This window comes from Pagrus major, chromosome 15 (assembly GCF_040436345.1).
Source record: "Pagrus major chromosome 15, Pma_NU_1.0".
NCBI lineage: Eukaryota > Metazoa > Chordata > Actinopteri > Spariformes > Sparidae > Pagrus > Pagrus major.
Window position 1 is genome coordinate 12,269,744 of NC_133229.1, and position 23,867 is coordinate 12,293,610.

The following is a 23,867-nucleotide window of genomic DNA, read 5'->3' on the forward strand; positions in this document are numbered from 1 at the left end:
GAATGTGTGTGTTAATGTTTATGAGGTATAAAAAAAAGAAAAACTGTGATGGTTGATGCTCTGATGTGAAGTGCATGCTCTTAACATTTATCCTCTGGCACAATGTGCAGGGTTCACTCACATACATCTTAATCTCTTTGGCTCTTCACATTTATCACAGACATACACGCAAAGACTACTATAGCTGTAGTTTCACCACAGAAACTTTACCCAGGGACTAGGAACCGTTTGAGGAATTAAAAGCATTTCCACAGCAGTGAACAGGGTACAAAAGAAATTCTGGGGACATTATTGATAATACAATCCAACATTTTATTTCAGTCGCAATTTTTAAGGATCTTTAGCCATAATCCAGTTTGTTTTTGTTTATTGTGTATCAACACATCAACGTAAGAGTTAAAGCTTATGAAAGATGGACCAATGAAAATTGTATTCAGGGTCGCTGTTGTATAGTCATAGTAAAATAATTATGTGTAAAAACAGCAGATGCCTTTTCTCACTTCAGCTGACTAATATGCCTAAACTTGGCCGATTATCGGGGCCGATATTCAGCATTTTCCGATTATCGGTATCGGTGATTTTCTGTCAGATTGCCTACAACACTACAATTACATGACAATTAATAACCTATAAACACTAAATAATCTGAATCTGCAAAGTAACTAGTAACTAAATTAATTAAATAAATGTAGTGGAGAGGAAGTATAACGTAGCAGAAAATGGAAATATTTAAGTAAAGTACCTCAACATTAATAAACTGTTCCAAATATCAGTTTTCAGTCGCCTTGATTTCTAATCATCGTTAACAGTACTGGCCCTGAAAAAGCCATATCAGACGACCCCTAGCAGAAACACAGAAAACAACAGGTTGAAGGAACCTCCAGATCCTCAAACACATCTAAACATGAGACTTTTGACCGTCCTTTGACTATTCATGTACATTTTGCATTGAATAACAAGGAGGTGAAAACTAAGTCTTAAACAAGAGACAGGAGGTTTTTGATGTTCAAGCCATCTTCAGCACCCATTCATGATTGAATTTAACAATGAGAGATTCATGTTAACCAATCCGAATGTTTGCATGAGTGAGTGTACTGTCTTCATGAATGGTACACTAGCTATGATTACTTGTGCTCTAATGTGAACCAGTCCATATTGTAATTAACACAAACAGGATATAAAACTGATTGATAGGCATGTGAGCAGAAAAAAACCTAAAGCCATCACCTCCCATCCTCACAGTTGTCCTAAGAATGTCATGTGACTTTGCCGCTCTCTGTTACAAGCACAGTCTGTTCTCGCTGTAAAAGAGCGGAGGGGCGAAAACAGTGTGTCCGGTGAGAGACATGTCAGTGTGAGTGATGTGCTCCTGTGTGGGGGTGTTGTCCTGCCCACTCTGTCTCTGACCAGCTCCCCCCCATCCTCCAGGCCAAGACCCTCTCCATCTCTTCACATTACTCAGTGACCTGAAACCACGGGGCCAAAAAACCTAACCAGCTCCTCAGTCTTCTTAATGAATCCAATTTTTTGCCTGAGAGCACAAGGCGTGCACATACATCCATCGCGACTCTAAATTATCTGACATTAATACAAATTAACAAGAGCCACCGCCATCAAGACTGTGCCACCCCACAACGGCAGACAATGACAATGCATCTATATCACTGTATGAAGACAGCAACTTATTCTATAGCCCAAAATACAGTCAATAATCTCATTTAAAACAGGCTATAACCAAAACAAAAGCAGAGGGGCAGAGGGGCTGATTGGTGTGGGTGCCATTACACAGTATGAATTATACACAATATGTTATGAAAATATCCATATAATTGACTCTGCTCTATGGCAGCCATTAATTCCTGTCCTCCATTAAGTGGTTTAAATGATCTTGTAAGAGGCCATACATCTCCTGATGCCCTTTATGAGATCAACACCACGTCACCCTTAGAACTTAATCGACCCTCAGTCCCATTTGTCCACAAAGTCTGATGCAGGGGAATATTTATTTCATTCCTAAAGGTTCTGAGGGGTCCAACTTGTCCATTACCCCCAGTAGCTCTGCAGCTGTGCAGTGGGAGGCCAAAGCTCCTCTTCGATCCATTCTCTTCTCTCATTTATGTTAAGCCAGCTTTAAATGTCAGTACAGTATTTGCATGCCAATGTGGCTCTGTCTGCAGCTCATTATTTTCAGATGTTGACAGCGTAATCGCATGCAAGTTTAGCCCACTTTGCTAACCTAATGCTTACTATAGTCAAGTCATACTGAACAGCAAGCCAAGGTTTGTGTCTGCAGTGTTCGTCTGCAGCTGTCTGATTCATTTTGGTTATTGGGGGGGAAGCACAGAAAACGCAGCAACCTCACATAGTCAGCTGATCAGTAATGACAGGAACGTTCCATGTTGACCATCAATCAGCACCGTCTTAACCAAGTCCACTAAGTAACAGCGATGTAACAAGAAGATAAATACAGATTACATCACATGCTAAGGCCTCTCATGCTCATACGCCTGACTTTGTGCTCCCAAGATGTTTTGTGGATGAACACTGAGCAGGGTAGAACTCCACCTCAGCAGGTCTGATACTACCCTTTTGACAGTCCGACCTTCAGGCGAGAGCTCAGTTCATCTCTCCAGAGAAGTCTATGATGCCCCTCATTCACTCAGACAGCAGCTCCTCCACACCTCAGCCGGGGCGAACACATAGGCATTTGCTCAAGGGTAGCAATGTTTTGGTACTTCTCCAAGAGGTGAAGAATTCAGCAATGTCAGCACCTTTTAGCACTGTAAATACAACCTGTCACCATTCATCAGGGCACCAGAAGGAGAACGCAGACACTTCAAGGCCTCATTATTTCGCTGTCCTCAAGCACCTCGACATAAGATCACTGCAGTGCAGCAAAGGGGGACTATCCCTGACCCAGTGTGGAACAACCACCAAAAAGGGTTATTAACATTTCATGTGGACTTGGTGTACTCACATAGTTTCAGTCACAGTTACCAAACTCTTGGAGACAGAGTTGGTGGAACTGACATCGGAGGGTTGAAACACGTGAACGCAGTTAGTGGGCTGTCTGCCGCTTTCAGAAGTGTGGAAAAGTGACAGCAGTGTCATCCTGTAACAATCCAAGTTATGCACACAGTAGGTTGAGAGACTGCATTTCCAGAACCTCCCCCCCAGCACCATACAAACACACACAGTCAAACACAGAGGAAAAAAGTTAAGAGGAAAAAGTTTAGGGGAGAAGCCACCATGGGGCAGGGCTTGGTGGTGGGATGTGGGATTAATTAAAAGCTGCTGTCACTGTGGTGTGCTGGTGACACGCAGCCACGCGATTACTGCGATCTCTGTGTGAGAGGAATCTGCTCCCACAACTCATTTCCTCCCCATTGAGGGGGGAGCAAAATGGGGCCGTCTGTTGTACAAAATACCAAGAAAGAGAGAATCATTTTTCATTTAAAGGAATTTGAGAATCCAAAAGGAAGGAGAGAGCAGGGTGGTGGGAGAAGAAGGATGAGAGAAATTCTTTTGTTTTTGAATGAAAGTCTCCTGAATCTATTTCAATTGAGTGATACACTGGGCTGGTGGGAGGGAGAGGTCAAAGATCTAAGCCACTGTAATCCTAAGCTTGCTGCTGCTTAAAACCTGCTCAAGTTAACAGGGTGGTGTGTGTCTGTAGTCACTATGACACTCACGCAGCTTAAACCAAACATCTGGCAATGATACCATATCTAACTTTCCACTTTTTCTTGGGATGCTTAGTAATCCCTTTGTTGAGAACTATATATTGAAACAATGATCAAATCACAAAATAAAACTAACATAACTGATCATTTAGCCCTGCAATGACTAGTCAACAATTTGAAAATGGATAAGGGGATAAAACATCACCGTGATTGCTGCGAAGTTTTAATTCATTAATCCAAAAAATATATAACGGACTAATCAATAATGGCAATAATCACTAGTTGTATCCACGTTTATCCACAGTATTATTTATATATATATATATATATATATATATATATATTCTAATCAACACTCCAATTCAGTAAGTGGCAGTAATGCGCCTTAAAGCCGTTTTCCAACAACCATTAAACAACAAAAGCAAAATAAGAAAAGACCCAATTAAACAAGATGAAGAAGACACTATGATTGACTTTGCGCAATGGTGAATTCAAATGAGAGCCAAACTAGAAGACAGGCCACTTCCTTTAAATCAGCTGTGTGGAGCGAGTGGGGGATCGGCTGGGCACGATGCGTGGCGTTATTCGACATTTGTATGTGAGTAGAGAAGGATGTGTCAATCACTGAGTTCAACAACTTACAACAACATATCCCTGCTGTTTTGAAGCGGTCTCTCACAGACATCACTGAAGCAATTGGCATTTACTTACACGACTGTTGGAAATAAATTAAACACCAGTCTGCATTTCACATTCTTTTGTTGCTTTTTTTCCATTGTACCAAACTTTAACCAAACCTAACCGAGGTACCTATTGAACCGTGACCTCGTGTACCATTACACCCCTTATAATATTTTACGAATATGTGAATATGCAGATATTTTTCACAAGTTGTCTCCGACTTCACTGTAAATTCCCCTCTTAGTGTCTGTACACTGGAAGCCAGTCCTGGTCCAGTGATGTGGACCCTTGAAGCCTCTAAAGTATCTGTGATGTCACAAATCACAATCGTAGGCCCGCCTCTTCAAATCTGATTTTTAATGAGGACAGAAAAAACGTACACTTTGTGTAATGTGAAAACAGCCTTCAAGTGTCAAACTCTGCAAATACATCATTCTACGCAGTGAAGCTCAAACATTCAACTGTAGGAACAAGAAGAAAAAGACATATTTAACTGGAGGGGGATTTTAAATATTTAATTATAATGTCGAGGATGAACAAGTTAAAGACAGCCATGGTGGACTTTTTCTTGCAACACAGGAATAAAGATCTAATGGATGCATCAATTGTTATGACTGATAAGGATCATTTCTCAGGTAATGTGTTTGTAATGCGTTTAATAAGCTGCTACCAAGCGAGCTGTCAAAAATGGTTCATGGAGGTGTAGCATGAGGGTGTTGAGCTTTACAAGGGGGAAAGGCAATTATATCACAATATTTGTGTAGTAAACTTTCTAGCAGCATATGATTCTAATGCAATAACAATTTACAATCTGTGAGACCTATTTTACACTCTTTACAGACAGGCAGAGCAGCCAGCTGACATCTCTATATATCAGCCATAGGCAGCACTCAACTCTGTACTTTTTGTGGATTCTAAGTGTAGATTCAGTGAATGTATTTATAGCAAGGTTGAAAAGTAAACCAGTAATGTCTTGGGAAATGTAAAAGACATCCCACATGTTCTTAGTGTTGTAAGAGTGAGACATACAGCAAGCGGGTTGGAGTGCTAAAGGTTACACCCCAGTCACAGATGTCATTAATAACAAGTCTTATTAAAAGGTGATAGCTATGGTGAAAACAGGATACTGAAGACGAGGATGACAGCAATGGGGCTTATTAATTCACACTTCACTGTCTTCCTGTAAAAGCAGATAGATCTGAATACACTGTCAAAGTTTGGAAAATAGACACCATGCACATATACGTGATCCTAGTTTGGCAGTTGTTTCATCTGGGAAAAATTATCACAATTAATAAATGATAACCACTTTTTTCGACTTATGAGAGTGTTTCCCTTACCAGCCACAAACCAACGATTGTGCGCACCTCACAAATTAAAGCTCTTCAGGAGTGAGATGAAAATTTAATATAATCAGAGGCTTTAAGGCTACTAATTATTCATCTCCTTTAATATGCAGACATTTCATTTAAACAAAAACTTAGGCAGGCAAGAGAAAGTTTCCAGTTTCAGAAAACACTGCTGGGAATGCTGGCAGGCCCATTCTTCATTTTCTAATTATGGTGGATTATTATTAGCTAGAGACACAACTGATGAAGAACACATACATTGGAGGTAGTGCGCTAATGAAATCAGGAGACGGCGTGAATAGACACTGAGGAGATGTTAATATAAAGGGATTCGACTATGTGTTGCAGAGGCCAACCAAAAGCTGAGAGCATTGAAGGAAAATACATGAAAAACTGAAATAATGAGGATTTTTTTTTTTTTAGGAGGGACAATGCAGAGCTAGCGGCAGACACGCTCTGTATACATACATCTGTCTACACCATATTCACTGTGTTTCAGCCCAGCAGCATACGGCCAAATGTTCACAGACTGGTGCTAATGTGACAAGGGTGATGGCTTTTGTGTAATCACCAGAAGTTGTCAATGGCACCACGAGCTTGGTCATTAATCACTCGGTCTCCTGGTTGTGTGCATACATGACACGAGGGCAGGGTCGCGATGGAAGGGGGGTTGAGCCCTGTATCATGGACTCTTGCCCCAGGAGCCCCAATGGACTTGAATGAAGAGGTCCCACACATTCATAGTTACCAGGTCACTAACCAAATTATGCTGATAGTCAGGGATAGCACACAGGACAAGAGAATTCATTTAGTATCCCTCACCTCTATTGTCTCTCTGCTGGGGCATCACTGGGGTCTGGGATAAATAAGTAACCCCCCTTTTCTTCTAAATTTATTTGAATCCCTTCAAATGAATAGCACGCCTTGTGAGAGAGGCATGAATTAAATACAACAATGAGAGGAGGTAATTTGGAACTTCTGATGACATAGTTGTCACTGCAGGAAGAAACTATGCAAATGCAAATCATCAGCATGAGCCAGATGGTCATAGTTTTGGGCAAATTCACTTAGTCAGGCATAAGTAATGTCTCACATTACAAATATGGCCAATTCGTTATTGGACAACACATTTAAAAAACAGGGGATGCTGAGGTGAGATCTGTCCATCCATCACCGGAGGTGATCATTTGGTTATCTGTCCCCTGAGGTGAATGAACACAACAACCTGGCACTATGTCAGACAGGACTGTGTGTGTGGGGCACTTACACGTGTGCATGTCATTCATGCATATACTGCAGCCCCAGAGGGATCCAGTGCCTTTGCTGTGTAGCATTTTAATTAATCCTGTGATGACAGAGCGGATCTGGCAGGTTATGTATGTCTTAGGGCTGGGGTGAGAGGGTAGTGAGGAGAAAGAACATGACAGTGGGGTTAATGCCAAACCCACCAAAAGGCATAACACAGTGAGCAGCAGGTCCACTCTTGGACAGGTGCTCCTTGTGGGGTCACCCGCCAACTCCCTAACCACACAAAGCCACCGTCTGTCACCACAAATCCGACCCGCATGGGCAGAAACGGAAAAACACATGGCCTCAGTTGACTCTGGTAAATGTTATGAATATTTAATGAGTACAATAAATCCAAACATTTACTTATGTTTGAGCCTCTTCTATTACAGGCTAAAAATGTACCGGTTGGCGGTTTGCTTAGATTGCCTGCTCATTCACTCCTGGTCTTGTCCGGAGGTGCAGTTAATTTGAGCAGCTTTAATGTGTATTTGACAGAGCGTAGAAGATGTATTATCGCCATTGGTTTCTTTGCTTTGTGGAATTTGTCATTTCAATGACCATTTGAGCTCACATTTCACACCAAGTGTGATTTGAATATAAAGTTGGTCATACATTTACACCATCTAAAGAAATCCCTGAGAAATGCAAATCTTCATTGAGGGTGATTAATTGAAACCTTTAATGTGGCGGCCATTGTTTCATGCCCGGGAGCGGGCCAGGGTGGGTGACTGCACACGTCAGCGTTGAAACTCAATGTGGGCCGGCTTGTCCATGCTTAATCATGTTCAGCCAGAATACTAAAACACTGTGAAGGTGAACAGTGTGACCATGTCCCGATGAGAAAATTGTTTTTCAGAGTCAAAATAAGTATTGCTTTAATCGATAAGTGCAATAAATGCAGAAGAATTTGTCTTGGTGACATATTTATCGGTGTGAAGAAATGAGAAAGTTTGCAGTACATACAGACACCCAGTGTAAGGTCAACAGAACCTCAACTGCTGTGCCAACAGGCAGATAAAGACATACATAAGGGCCTATGGATAATTATATAAAATATATAAACTTACTTTTGAGTGTATACACACAATTCTTATGCCTTACTCAGCCCATTATTAGCATGATTACAATGCACGAATCCCATTTTCTTTGCACATTGGCTACTTATATATACTGTATAATATCTGCCCCTCCAACTCTCTAAGGCTGCAGCCCATCAGTCTTTCAGTCTTAGATTGAAATATACAAGGGTCATGTGCAATAAGGCCAGTGATTATGACAGAAAAATACATCAATATGACAGGGCACAAGGCAACATTGCTTGAGACTGCCAATCAGCAGAACAAATGGCTGAAGTATCGACTGGATACTCAACCAAGACAATGGGCCTCATTGGATGCCTGTCATTTAAGAGACAGCAATTAGCAGGTTTTATAGCAGATCGCAGAGGCTGCTGAAAAGGAGCAAGGTTCCTCACTTAGCTGTTGTGAAATGAGAGCGACATGGAGGAATTTCTGTGGTAAAGGCATCTTTTGTTCAGAGGCTCAAGTGCTTGAGTTTACAATACAGTCAGAGTGCTTCTTTCATACTACCAGCACACGATGCCAGGGTATTATAAGCTACAGAAGAATAGAGAAAGGGAGAGATGAAGCAAAAGATATGCAGAGATAAAAAAAAAAGAAGAAAATGTCAGAAAGGGAAACCGAGACAGAGGGACAGACCTTCAATCACACATGAAGAAAGAGCAAAACCAAAGACGATATGCTAACTTGTGCATAAGTGACAAGGCCATAGGGCTAAAAGACAGACAGAAAACACATTTAAAGAATCTGAAAAGGTTGCCAGTGTTGCCTACATTTATTAGGACATTACTGGTTTACATTAGGAACAGCTACGAAAATGTCCACTTATGGAGTAAATGACAACCTGCTACCTAGCAAGTAGCTAACTACCCATCTGACAATGATCTGATGCAATTAGTTCAGTCATAAAGACTCCCAACACAGCCCTCTGTTAATCACTATTAAAACACAGCCCTCTGTCTATTTTTTCTAATCAAAATGCACAGACACAGGCATGCAAACATCATACCAAGAAAGAAAGGAAAATAACAACAACCGAGAGAAGAAATAGAGACAATTTAGTTTCACAACCCTGCACAGCCTCCCCTCCTGACTCTACCTGTCAAGCAGAGACAAAATGCACAACCCACCAAGGGATGTTGTGCGTGTGAGTATTTTGTGTTAGTGTATTTGTGTGAAAACACACAAGTGAGCACAACCTCAGCTAGGGTGAGAGGATGACAAAAGATGTTAACAGATGAGAACAGACATGGAAGCTGCCACACACAGACAGGGAAGGTACAATATGGATACCATTACAAACATAGGCCCCAGTGAAAACAAAACTAAGGCTGCATTACAGCATTAATATAAACTTGCGAAAGCACACATGGTGATGCACCCAAGAAGCAAACAAAGTGTGACACATCAAATCAAGGAATACCAGAAACAAGACCACATGTCCCTAGTGATGGTCATTCTGCTTCCTGCCTCCAGGCATACACACTTCAAAATGTTACGCTGGCAAGACATTAAACTTCAGGGATTTATCAGACCGCTAGGAGTTCTCCTAAATGGCAAATTCCTAGATTCCTCTTTTATCCCTCTATTATTCCTCTATGTTCTGACCTATTCAAGAAGCTGCTGAGATTAACTTTTACTAGACAATGAATAGAACTCTAAGCTAAGAAAAACGGTTGACCTTGTTTCTATGGATGACATTGTGCTTCATGAATGAAATTATTCATTATACCCTCAGTGACTGATTCATAATTCATCATAATAATCCAGGTATAATGAAACATATAATTACTGCTGCCGTATTCACCATTCAGGTGATACGCCTGATTATCTAAAGAACCAACTGCACCTATTCAGACTCTTAATGCCTACTTAAAACTGGGGAAAGAATAAAAACTGTCCACTCACACAAACGATAAATTCAAAATACTGGAAGCTGCAATTCTCAGAAAGCTACTGTGTTTATGGAAATTTCCTATAATGGATCATTTTCAAGAAAACTGCTGGTGAAGTTTGAGGTGAAGAGTTGATGAAATGGACCAGGACTGCTGGGTCACAAGTGTCCTTGTTGCCAGTGCCCTGCTGCATAAGCACACTAGCTCTGGCATTTACTGTGAATCAGTCTTTTTCATTTAACTGTTTAATTGTTGGTTAATATTAATGTAGTATTTCAAGGCTGTGTTGGAAATGCAATTTTAAAAAAAATTTTTTTTTAAAAAGGCTGTTATAATGTCAACTGAGCTTTGGTTAGATGCAAAGCCATCATGTAAATTCATCACTTAAAAGTGGTGCCAAGAAAAATTTCATTCAACACAAGCAGTAGATTTAATTCTCTTAATGACTCATTTATCAAACCCTTCCAAAACAAGCAAGTTCACAAGCATGTTGGCAGTAATTCTCTAACTTCAAAGTAATTCTATTTAATAGTAATTGATTATTTTTATTAAATAACAATTATCTATTATTACTATATTTGTACAAAAAGACAATATTTCCATGTATTACTCTACATGTGCATTATGCTTTTTACATGGCTTCAACAAGAGTTGCATTAAAATTGTATCATTTTTAAGTAGGGATTTTAAAACAGCGGCAAGTATTATAATACAGGATTAGGAAACTTTTAATTTTATTCTTTTGAGAATAGCATTAACATTTAAATCTCAAATTATTTTGTGACTCCATATTATAAAGTATAGCACTGTGAATTAACAATATTGATATTAAGGTTAATTTAACAGATTATTACTCAACCATCATTATATATGACATGAGGTATCAAGTACCTATGAAAATCAATGTAAATTATTACACAAGGCAATCAGTACACAGCCCATATTACATTTTTGGATGATGTTTTACAAAATTTCTTTAGCCATTATTTATATTCTCATTATTAATTTTGTGTCCTGTGATTTTGATGGCATTTCAAAATGAAAGTGAGACTGTGTCCAAATGAAGGTGCTAATGCTCTGATTGTGTTAAGATAATGTAGCTGATGAGGCTATTTCACAGTCTGGCTTCATTTTAGCCGACAAGCTTCATTAGTCTCAGCCTCCAAAATGGCACTCAGACTGCATGGCCAAATGGTTATCAAGTGCTTAGAGCCAATGCCGGGACCTGTACCACGCACCATAAACCTTTGATATTAATTAACATCAGTTGTTCACAGATTTTATTGGGTGATGCCTTTTTAATTGACACTTGCTACGACCGATGAATTCAGAAGGTACACTTCACTGTAGGAGGGCAAAAAAGACAAATTAAAGTCAATTAGATTGAGGCGGATTGAAGGAGGAGATGGCCATGCAGATGAGAGAGGAACAGCCCGGCCACAGGAGCTCAGGCTCAGACGGAAATCCAGACTATGGGGAGACCCAGTGTCTGCCAATGTGAGATAAGGGCAGCACAGACACTATGGCGCACTGCCCTGTACTGTTGCTTTGGAAAATGGAGTGGAGGGAAATGGCCGGGGTCAGGCCTGCAGCAGGATCAGTTTTAAGAAAGCTCTATTCCCGAAGAGGCCCTCTGACATGTGTAGAACAGGCAACTTTTGTTCTTTATTTACATTCTTGCGGGATTGGCTGGAATGAATTATGGACTATTTTGAACTATTTTGGTTTGCAGTGGGGTTGATGAGGAGGTGGGCCAATATGCAAGTGAAACCCCAGAAGCCTTGAGCCCCAGAAGCCAGAGTTTGTGAGTGTGTTCTCCTGAAAAAGGCAAGAAGTCTCTGCCAACATGGAAAGCCAGGGTGAGAGTGTGCCTGGCCTCAGCAAGAGCATCAAGGCCAGCTGGAGAGAGAAGGAAGAAAGGATGCAGAGCAGAGCTTTACAGGTGTTCACTCTAACACTGTGCCTTCTTCTATGCATAACAATTGAGTCTGTTGGAGTAGAATGCATGCAGTTTAAACAGTTATGGTTAATACCCCAACACGAAAGCTGTTCTGACAAACACAAAGAGGAGATTGTGCCAATCTCTTGAGATGAAATCTCTGGCATGAGAATCTTGTTCTTAAAGGGCTCTTTGATGGACTCAAAAACCCTTGAATCATCTCTTCAACTAAAGAGTGAATTACTCGTCTGAAAGTATTGCTTTCACATCAGTGTAGAATATGATATCCACGGTGGTAATGGCGAAGTCTGCAGTCAGTGACTATGCACATCAAACTCACAGAAAAAGAAACTAAGCTCAGGGCTATAAGTTGCCAAACTAAAGATTTCAAAGATCCTTTACATGGATAAAATCCAAAAGAGGCTTTGGCAGTAAGATGTGAGACAAGACAAAAATTTGTAAAATACCAGCAAAGGACTAATCTATCATCAGGGGTTTATAAGAATGGCCAAGAATGTCTTGTACTGACATCTGTTAAACTGAAATATCTGGGCCTGTTGGCAAATGCACAGCGACAAACAACAGTGGTCCTGCTTCTATCAGGGGTATATTATAGAAACATCCTATTTATGCCATAAGTTAATATCACAAATGTCTGAGACTATTTTTAAAACTTCTGATTTTTTTCCTGCATTGCATCTTCTAAATTTGTATTTGGTTTAAACAGATGGAGGTTGGAAGGTTTAAGACTCTGTACAGTCTCTGTGCACCAAATTCACCGTCTTTGTTTGTAGACATGAGTGACTACAATGTACAGTATTTTATTGCCTACATTTTTTAGTGAAATAACAGAGGATTTAAATTATGTTATACTTCAAGGAGCTATATGTAAGAATGGCCCATCCATTGAATTCATGCTCCAAACAAATTGGGGGCAGCATATCAACAGAAAGTTGGGGTATCAATCCTAAGAAAAAATTAAATGTATAGTCAGCCACTCTACCACCCCATCACTTGTTTCTGCACTATGTAACTTCAGTAAGAGGGTAGGATCACACTGTTATATACATGTTTACTTCAACATACCAGTTTTCAATACATAACATTGTTATGTTATTGTTACAGACCTGGGATTTGTATTAGCAGTGTTGCACTCAAACTGTGGGTGTGCCAACAAAATGCCAATTTCTACAAAACGTTGGTTAAAATTCTCACATAGGGCTCCATTAAAGGGGGTGTTTACAGGGCTTGGGGACTCCTTTTATAAACCTGGCACCTACATTACCAACAATGCAACTTAGCTACTTAGTGGCCTCACTGGAGATAATTTATCAGATTATATGCATCTTCCTCTGGAGCAACAAAAAGCCTTTATACTGCTTTTTACACATACAAAGTACTACTCCCCAAGACCTGTAGACACACTTTAATGTGCAACATTGGTGGAGTTACATTTTAAGCAGAGGTGCAAGAAGTGAATAGCCAATTGTTATTCTAACATACTGCATGAACTTCAGATGTACTCTACGAAGTAATAATGCACATAAAAGGCCATAATAACAGAGAGGGATGGTTATTAATGTGTTGTCATATTATTATCATAATATTTTACCTTCTCAATCTGTTGGGCGTCAAATTAAAATTGTCAAACATGCAGAAGTCTTGGACAAGTTCAGCTAAAATCCTTTTTGCCTGTGAGACGTAGCCTTAATCAATCACCATTAGGCCTGTCACGATAACACATTTTGCTGGACGATAAATTGTCCTAGAAATTATTGCGATAAACGATAATATTGTCGCTTTGAGACCATTTTTCAACTAATATATTGATAATGGCATAATAATGCAAGTACACCCTTTCAAAGATCAATAAACCTTTATTTCTAAAGAATATTTAACATTGGAATGTGAAAAAGACATTTTAAATATCCAAAATAAATAAAGATGGAGGCTGTGGCCAAAGCAATTGAGCCATGGCCAGCCACGGTTCCTTATTGCAGCAACAATGTTAGCACCATTGTCTGTAGTGATGTGGTGGCATGACGGTACACGTGATGATGATGACGTATGTGTTTTTTTTCCAAGGTGTTTCCCCGGTGTCCTCCTGTTAATCTAAACATGTACCAGCTGTCTGTTTATAATCATATGGATGCTGTTATAATGTGTTGTAATTGAGATCCTGACACACCAAGCATCCTGGAAAGTGACAAAGTTACGTTTTTCTATAATTTACATAATTACATAATCGCCATCAGTAAACTGGACGCTGTCTGACTATTTCACTCTCGGGGTTCACTAAGTTCACTGAGTCTTGTCGGGAGGGCTGACCGTCACCATGACAACAGTAACTGACCGTCGCGCGACAAACACTTGGTGAGTTAAAGTTTTTTGCCGGGGACAGACGCTGTTTTTCGGGCAGAAATGTGACGAAGAGTCGGTCAGACCGACAGGCTGACAGACGCTTCTCCACGAATAACTGCGGTATTTTTTTCCTCACATAAGTTGCCAAAGACACGACCAGTTACTACGTTCCTGTTGTTTGGTCCTGTAACGTTGCTTTGTGGGACATTTATCTTTATTTTGTTGAGTGAAGGATCTGTAGAGTTATCAGACACCAACACCATCAGATCGACACGCCCTCGCTCCGCGCCACCGGCTCGGTTCGCCTCTGATACTACCTCCGGAGGCGCAGCGAAATTTCACCCCTCACCGCATCTGAAACGTTCACACAGAGGCGGATGCGGAGAATTGGCGCAGTATCCCCGCATGCAAACGGCTGCGTGAATGGGGCTAGTGACTGACAAGCATGCAAATGGAATTATCGAGGCCGGCAAAATTATCGAGCTCATTTTAATTTATCGTATGATTAATTGATTTATTGATTATCGTGACAGGCCTAATCACCATCCTAATGAAAACTACACACCAGCGCCCCTATATTGTTTGAAATGAAGGATGAAAATCCAATATTTTGTCTATGTTCAGCTTCATCTCCAAGTCAGGGACAATTAAAATCAATCGGCATGACTTCAGACAGTATGGTTGAGTCAAATGAGCAAAGTTTTGACAGTGAGCATTCATTAAAAAACAGTGACTGTAACAACTTCATAGGCAATGTGGAATTAATGCAGTGGAAGGGGAAAAGGTTGACGTATGAACTGTGATAGGATTCTTTTATATTAATGGTAATTGCACCACCCGTCTTCCCTTCAGAGAAACCTAAAAAAAAATATCTTATCACTAAAACGGTCCCTGGTTTCCCTCTCTTAGTCACTGAATTAGTCCCTCCAGGTGACAGCAAAAAAAACATCACCAGGACACCATTCATATGCAGCTCCGAATGTAAACATCCCCAGGGTCTCACCAGCAGCCTTAATGATTTGGTTTTGTTTTCCTCTAAGAGCCTTTTACCCTTTACAATCTCATATTAGAGGCCCTAGTATTAGAAGGAGACAACAACTGGGGAGCAGCGATGTTACCACAGTTTGCCTCATACAGTGTTTTATTGTGACAGACATGGTGTTTTCATATCTACAAGGACCATTAGGTTATTCATTTATGCTCATAACAAACCCTTTCATGTTTCTGAAAATCCAGTTTCACCCAATAACATTTTTATATGCTATAATGTGGATTATGAACTCATGGAAATTAGTGTGTCAAATCATTCTTGCATCATGAGGTGAATGTGAGTACGAGAGGCAAGACTGATGTAGTGATGTGTATGGTAGCATGTCCAAAGCAGGGGACATAAGTTCATATACATAACAAGATTACACAGCTACTGTCATGCTCTTGGCTTGTGATGCTGTACAGCAGGGCTTTGAGCTACATACTAATATCAGCTCATATGGTCACAATAATGCTGATGTTTAACCACACACACACACACACACACACACACACACACACACACACACACACACACACACACACACACACACACACACACACACACACACACACACACACACACACACACACACACACACACACACACAGTGAAGTCACCCAATGGTTTGTGGCCTACCGTTCTGGAAGGGTTAGGGTTACACCTCAAGTTTGGCATTATTATAGCCACCACATCAGGGGTTTTTTGAAGCCAGAAGCAATCATATTAGGACAAGGATCTGACTGAGAACCAAGAAAACATGTCATGGAAGCAACTTGTCAATCACAAGGTAGCCATACCCTAAAGCATACCCTTCTTTATCGTCTATTTCATTCTAAATAAAAAAGATGATGTTCAAATCAAACATCCAATATTCCCATCATGCTATATTGACGAAGACTTAAACCAGTGATAGAGACCTTAAGTAGACTCATTAGACTCATTAGTAGACTGTTTACCAAGGTATGAAATCAAGTATGGTCATTTTCTCATAAGCTTACATACAATCAGACTTCTTTTTGCCACCAGTCAAGTCGCCCCCTGCTGGCAATTACATAAAATGCAGAAATAAGACTCTCAGACCGCAGAGCTCTTATACTGTCTTTGTGTTAACAGGATTGATGTTTGTCATGTTTACCATCACACCTATATGACCTTTATGCAACTGAAATGCATATAAAAACTGAAAGCTCAACAAACATTTAATTCAATTATGAAGTCTTATTATTAATATTAAGATGATATTAATTGGACATGGGGTGTTTTGAACAATGCCGTTTTATGCTGAACAAAGATCCAATAAGCAAGAAGGCCCTGAGGATCAGGACCCAGAGCGGAGTGAGAGCAAAGACACTCCTGGTCTGCTCCATACAGTCATTAACCTTCTCCAGCAGGGTAGGCCGCGTGCCTTCTTTCATTCTATTCACACACTTCATTAACAAGCTCCCTTTCATAGACTAATTCCCGTTTCAAATTCGCTCTTTGTTAATTAGAAGCAGGTTTAACCTCACAAAGAGCTTCTATTGTGTTTACTTTTTAATAATATCGCCCCGTGTAAATTAATTAGCTCAAAAACACACTGTCCAAGGCAGGCTCTTCAAAAATGTATTGGCAAGTAATTGAGTGAGAATGCAAACGCATTTGTGCTTTTTCAGTCTAAAATAAAAGCTGGTGTCTTGCCTTGGATTTCTCTTCTGTTGGTGTTCCTAATTAACTCCTGTTTTCAGGGGGGATTTAAAATAGGCCAATGAAGAGACACGCTAAAGGGAGGGTTACAACGGCCTCCTCATCCAGTAAATTAACCTTGGCTGCCTTTACGCACCCAAAATGTAACAGGTTTCTATCAATTTTGGCTTGAGAACATGGCTTGGCTTCACAAGCTTAGAAAAGACGATCAACATGCTTTGTGCCTTAATAACAAAGTAGCTGAAGACTTAAAACCACAAGACACTTAGAGAAAAAGTCAGGATACATGTCCCCTGGTTCTGCCCCTGGAGTCAAATGACCCGATGGTCAAACCACAGCTGGCGTGCAGAGGAACTGGACACATAACAATGAGAACAGCAACAGTGTACATTGTGTCCCTTCTTAAGGTGAGTGAATCACACTACAGGCATTCATCATCATTGTGGGGTCCCTCCCTCCTCAACCCCTTTCATCTCTCTCTGCAGTGTCCACTTGAACCATTAACACAAAATTATCAGTCATGCAAACAAACACAATCTCACATGCTACATGTCACGCTACATGTATCCTCAGAGGTGCTGACTGTAGCCTTATCTGTCAATTAAGTGCAGATTTAGGAGGACAGTGTCCTTGAAAATAGGGGCTTTGACTTTGAGGGAGCATACATTATACAGATTCACCAACAGGGATTTCACTTACTCCCTCCTCTAATCACTAAGGTGTAATTAAACAAGACAATTAATCTCCAATCCAGAGGTTCTCCTGTCTTTTATTCATCAAGGGTCAAAGAAGCATGTACCAGCTATGAGTGTGAACTTGTTTATCTCTGCTGCAGTATGTTCAGGATTTTGGTATAATTTCACATAAATTAAGTATAGATGTTTAATTTTGTCTTTTAGATGAAAGAGAAGCTCCTCATAGCCGATTCCTCCAAAATATAACCATGAAATGACACTCCACTGAGATCACATCAAAACACTGGGAATATCTGCCCTACCCTGTCAAACACAGTGGTGGAAATTACCATATTAAACGCTGTCCTTCCATTCAACAGTCTAAATCAGTCAGGCTCATTTTGATGAGAGGAGAAGGCAATATGAGCCATTTCTACAGCTGCTTAATTGGCAGTGTTTGACTAGTGGCGCTGACACCAGGGGAGAATAGTCAGTATCAGAGATACATGAGTAGGACTGTCAAGGAGTCCTGGTGAGTCTGTCCTGGACATGAGTCACTCATCTTTTTGTCTTGCACGCAAATGCCAATGAAATTAAAAAGAACAACGAGAAAATGCCACCAACCTGGCATGTTTTAAGTGCAACTTAACACCTCAAATTGTCAGGCACTGGGGGAAATCACTCTAAAGTGCTTTCCATTTATAAGGCTAAAACCTAAAAACAGAAAAAACATTGTATTAATAAAAATAATTAAGTAACACATGCAACACAGCTGTTTGCAGCTTCTCCAGTGTGAAGGTTTAGAGTTTTTATTCTTCTTAAATTACAGAAAACTGTGTACTCTGATGGACACTAATTTCTTATGTTTTCGCAAATCAAGTAATCAGTTAATCAAGAACTGACTCCATGTGTATCAGAGGAGGAACGTGGGCTGTCATCAGGCAAACAGTTGGAGTTAGCGGTGACAAAGTCCGCACTGTAGGGGAAATTAACCACTGCTAAGAGAGAGAAAAAAAATGCAGAGGTGGTGGAAAAATGTAGAAGTTGTAGCTCAAAATGCCCCAAATATGATATTTGCTGGGAAACGTGACTGATATTTCCAGCTGTGAAAGAAACATTACTGACCACTACTCAATATCGAAAGACTATGTCTGACAATATTATTAGCATACATGAATACAATTTTTTGTTGAATGTGCAGTTGCTTTATAGACCGTATTTTAAAAATGAGTTCTTGATACTGGGGACATTTTTTTTTTAAGAGAACCACAAATAATCTGACCGCTGAGCATGAAAACTAAACCTATCAACCGCGAAAGAGCTTCAAAAATAGAAGCATTTTGTTTACATAGTAACGTTTTTAAAGTGGCTTCTTTACTTTCATAAGCAAGACAATTACATCAGAGAAAATTAATTCAAAGTGTTTGTGTGTTTTGGTGTGTGTGTGTGCACGTGTGTGTGTGTGTGTGTGTGTGTGCATGTGTAAAAGAAACAGTGAGATTGAAGAGAGATACGTTTAAAGACTGAGTACAGTAAGTTGAGAAGCGTGCAGCCAGACAAACATTTCCCAATTACCTTCCATGCAGGGTTTTCATTAAGTACTTCCACATAAGAGTCTGACTGGCTGCTCTTTGTCTCCATAGCCGTCTGGAGCTAATCAAATTCACAGGCCGTCTCAGAAGCCATCTCAGCCTCCCATTATCATTAATCTGGATGGCCATCTCATCGGCACCGTGGTTAACGAACAATGTTAGGGCTAGAAATTCAATTTTCTACAGTTAGCAATTGAATTGGTGATCAATTGTAGCATCTCAGAGATGAAGGATTGTCAAAGCGGGGTCCTCCATTGTTCCATTATCAGAACGCTCAGATGAGCTCCTGAATCCCATTAATAAAGCGGCAGTACAGCAGCTGTGCATCACTGACCAGCCAACACTGGAGCTGTTCTCCTCTCTGTTATTTCCACTGTGGGAGAAAGGATGAGACTGACAAACCAAAACTACTTTTACAAGATGATATGTAGCATATGGTGCTGCCTAGAGTATGTAGTCCCCAAGGGAGGATGCCTACACACAAATATGAATTAAAAATATATAAAAAGCTGTATGAAAATATTTAAATCTCATGTTCCTTCATGGAAGTGAAGGAGGAGAAGGGATATGATATATGCGTACTATGGTGATGAGAGTTATTAGCAGAGCAGAGGAGTAACATGACACAAAGTAGAACGTGTAATTGCATTTTTTCCTGGAGAGGAATAATGAAAGGCATTACTGTTAGAAGTTCGCTGGCACAATTATATTACAGTTACAGACCAACTAACATCAATGCCCCATTACTTGCTCTATAGATAAAAATGTTATACATACTGACGTTATCATGCTATTACCATTGATAATAAAAAAGCCTCCATGACGTTTGTTCGTTTCTTTCATCTTATTCCTGTTTACACATGCACAAACAACAAAGCGAGCACATAGGATGCATACACAACATGAGAGACAATGAGATGAAAACGACAAGAAATGTCAGAGACAGGAGTGACAACAATTGAAGGGCGCAGATATGTGACATTGTTTTGAATTTGCTATGAGCAGGAACACATTAAAAAAAAAGTAAAGAAACAAAGCACTTTTCCCAAGGAGCAATGGTTAATGTAATTCAATTTATTACAGTTAAAGAGAAGTCATACATTATACATGTAATGTTTTACTTTAATGACCTTGGCAGTGTTGTTTATCAAAAAATTATACAAAAGTATGAAAAAGCACTGCATTTAAAAAGTGCAATGCTCTGAGTCGCGAGTCTGACAACATCCAGTAAGTGGGTCTGGTCTTGTGAGCAGAGGGAATAGAATAGATGTGGTGTGTTAAGGGAGCACCAACCCCTTTCTCAATGCTGCATAAGCTACACTGTCTGACTGCAGTGGGGTCTATTGAGACAGAGTGCCTGCCAGAAGAGCACAAGACTAATAGCATGCTGCCATTTCTGCTTATATTGTTACACCTGCCCCAAAGGGTAGCTATACTGCTATGAAATTACACCACAAGATGTGCCGCTGCGACATTTTGGCACAGTATGCAACACAAACTGACATTAGCAACAAGTGTTGCACTCGTGTGATGCACTATGTGCTGAAAGCTACTAGTGCTGTGCGATATGGACAAAATTTTATATCTTGATATAGCTAATTTTATATCCCGATAATGATATATATCCCGATATAGTATTTTTTCTTAGAATTATATATATGTGTGTATATATATGTGTGTGTGTATATATATATATATATATATATATATATATATATATATATATATATATATATATATATATATATATATATATATATATATATATATATATATATATATATATATATATATATATATATACACACACACACACACACACACACACACATACACACACACAGGGTGTGTGTGTATATATGGGTTCTGCTGGGTTCTGCTTCTGTATCCGCGTCTGATGTAACGTTACTAGTAATGTTATTTTCGTCTTCCATTGCGCTCTCCTCCGTCTCCGCCATGCTGCTTTGCCTCTGTTTACTCCCAAGCGACCAGTGCCGTAAACGAGTCCTTGCAGGTGACGTAAAAATGCTACCACAAAGCAGTAGCGTTGCTGCAGTTACATTCGCCTTCATACAATGAACTTGTTTTGGACTTAAAATTTGGATATCCAACGGTCATTCCGACGTTAAGTTGTGCTTTACACGGCGTATTAAATCACAACCGTAGTGTACATTAATGTTAATGTAGCAAAAGTGCTAAACAAGTAGCCTACACATTAAAATTACGATATAAACAACAGAGGGTTATATCCTACGGTAGACATTTTTATATCGCACTACGATATATATTGTAATATCGCACAGCTCTAAAAGCTAAGAGGAACATTTTAAAATCCCTCGATATATCAATTATTTTAAGGATTTTTACATTTTTCCATGAACAAAAGCTATTAGAATAATTTAAAAAGATACTTCTATAAAACAAAAATCACATTTTTCAAACACAGCAACTTTGAAATCTGAGCAGATGAAACTGAAATGTGTGATTTGGGTTCTCAAATAAAAATGCAAACTGATTTACAGCATTAATAAAAGCATCAGTGTTGCTACCAGAGCTGTGTGATATGGCAATATATATTCGTTTCATATTAAGTTCTGTCATTCATTTTGTTTTAATGTAAACCACACTCTTTAGGGCAATATTTTTCGACCAGCCAAATCAAAACAAGGAGCTGCCACCTATAAGAGAAGCAACTTGTGTCAAATGGACATCCATTTGGTTTAGGTATTAAAAAGTCTGACACAGACCAGAAGATGGTACTTTGCAAATTATGCCACAGATGGACCATTACCATTTTTTATTTAGTAACATGCTTGATTGAAATTTGCAAAAAGGTTCTAAATAAAAAGAGAAAAATAATCAATCTGAGTATGTGCTTTTTCTTTGTTGAGTATATAGTTCAAAATGTAATAAGAAATAAGCCTTTCCCTGACATATATTGAGATATGATAGTTTGGTCATATCACACAGCCCTAGTTGCCACATGAATCAGAATCATAAGAACAACCACAAAATACAAGACATTGTGAGTGTTGTCACCTGCACATAGAACAACACATTTGAGCCTGAAGATGCAAACTCCTTGAGTTCTGAACTGTGCTGATTAACACTGAATAATACTGAATGCTGACAAAGATGTGAAACAGATAAACAAGATTTCATCATGACAGACATGCAACCAAAGAGAGAAGATGAACACAGAGCCATGAAATCCAACAACACAATGTTCCTAACACTGGTTTCCCTATACTACCCAGTGACCCCCCGCACCCGCACCCCTGCTTTCCATTCAACCCCTCAACTGTCCCAAAGAGGAGGGGGAGGGTAGATATGAAAGCACTTATTTGTTGGCCTTTGTGCAGCGAACTGCTCTGTCTGTGCGCGTGCTGGAGTTGCTCACCAGCTCACCCGCATACTTGCGCTTGTTAGCACCCGTATCTTAGTAACAGCACAAGGCAAGCAACATTTGCAGAGGGTCTTACTGTAGATAAAGTTGAGGACAACAGCTTCAAAGAAAGGAGCCTGCTGCCAATCTCCAACAAATCAGAATTGCTGATAAAATAAACAGAGTGCCAGTGAGAACATGGGATTTTTCCAAGTTTATGAGTATGTTTGCGTGCCTTTAAAGTTCAGGTTGGAACAAAAAACAATGGGTGTACAAAAAGGTGTACTTTCCTGCTTTATGTCTAGATGTGCGTGATACATGATAGGAGAATGGTTGCACCACCTGGGTATCCGTTTGCGTCAGCGTTCCCTTCATTGTACACGCTGAGTGACTGTCTCGGTTAGTTCCACCCATTTCCCGGGCTTTTGTTTAGGTAGAGCTTGTCACAGAAGATATAAAAAGGTATTGATAAATAGGAAAAGCAGATGTGGCTGCCAACAAACTGGCATAATTTACTCCATTTATATTTAGATCCAGACAACTACATACAACACAAAAGTTCCAGAGGAATACAGCATCTGCCATCACAATTAGAGGGCAGGACAGGATGTCCAATTCTATACTTCATAAACTCAATTGTCCTCAATACCTGACATATATTTCACATTTCTTTTAAAGAAACAAGGGAAAAAATACTAAAGTTATTTCAGAAGTTTCATATTCTAATTCTGGTGACATAAAAATGTAATCTAATTTCATCTAAATTCACTGGAAGACAGGACTAATATCAAAGCCAAACCAGATTTGATTTCATGAAGAATCTGAATAGGTGTCATAGTTGAGGAGCTGGACACAGTGACGAAGAGGGAAGCAGATGTCATTAGAGTAAGAGGGGGATGTGGGCAGAGCCAGCAACTACGCAGGACAGTGGCGTCCCTTCTCCTACTCTGTTGGACATAGACTAAGACCCCCTTCGAGGACACTGTGAACTGATCCTGATTATCCCAGTGGGCCTAATCCTCAGAGGCCGGCAATGCCTGGCCAGTTTCCCCCCTCCCAAAAAAGACTCACTTCAGTGGACAGAGAATCCTAGACACTGTGCCCCTAAACTGTGAAAACTCTCCTTACAATGGGGACTGAGGAGAAAAAGAGACCCCAAATCCTCCCTCTTCCCTCATCCCCCCACACTCCCCATCGTCACACTTGGGAAAGCAAAGGAGCGC

The 23,867-nt window shown here is 39.9% G+C and overlaps 1 protein-coding gene across 5 annotated transcripts in view; it reads right to left on the reverse strand.

Annotated features, from left to right (window-relative positions):
• The window catches only part of macrod2 (mono-ADP ribosylhydrolase 2), a 432,177-nt gene that overhangs the window by 355,866 nt on the left and 52,444 nt on the right, over positions 1–23,867 (reverse strand). The gene's annotated exons all lie outside the window — the stretch shown is intronic.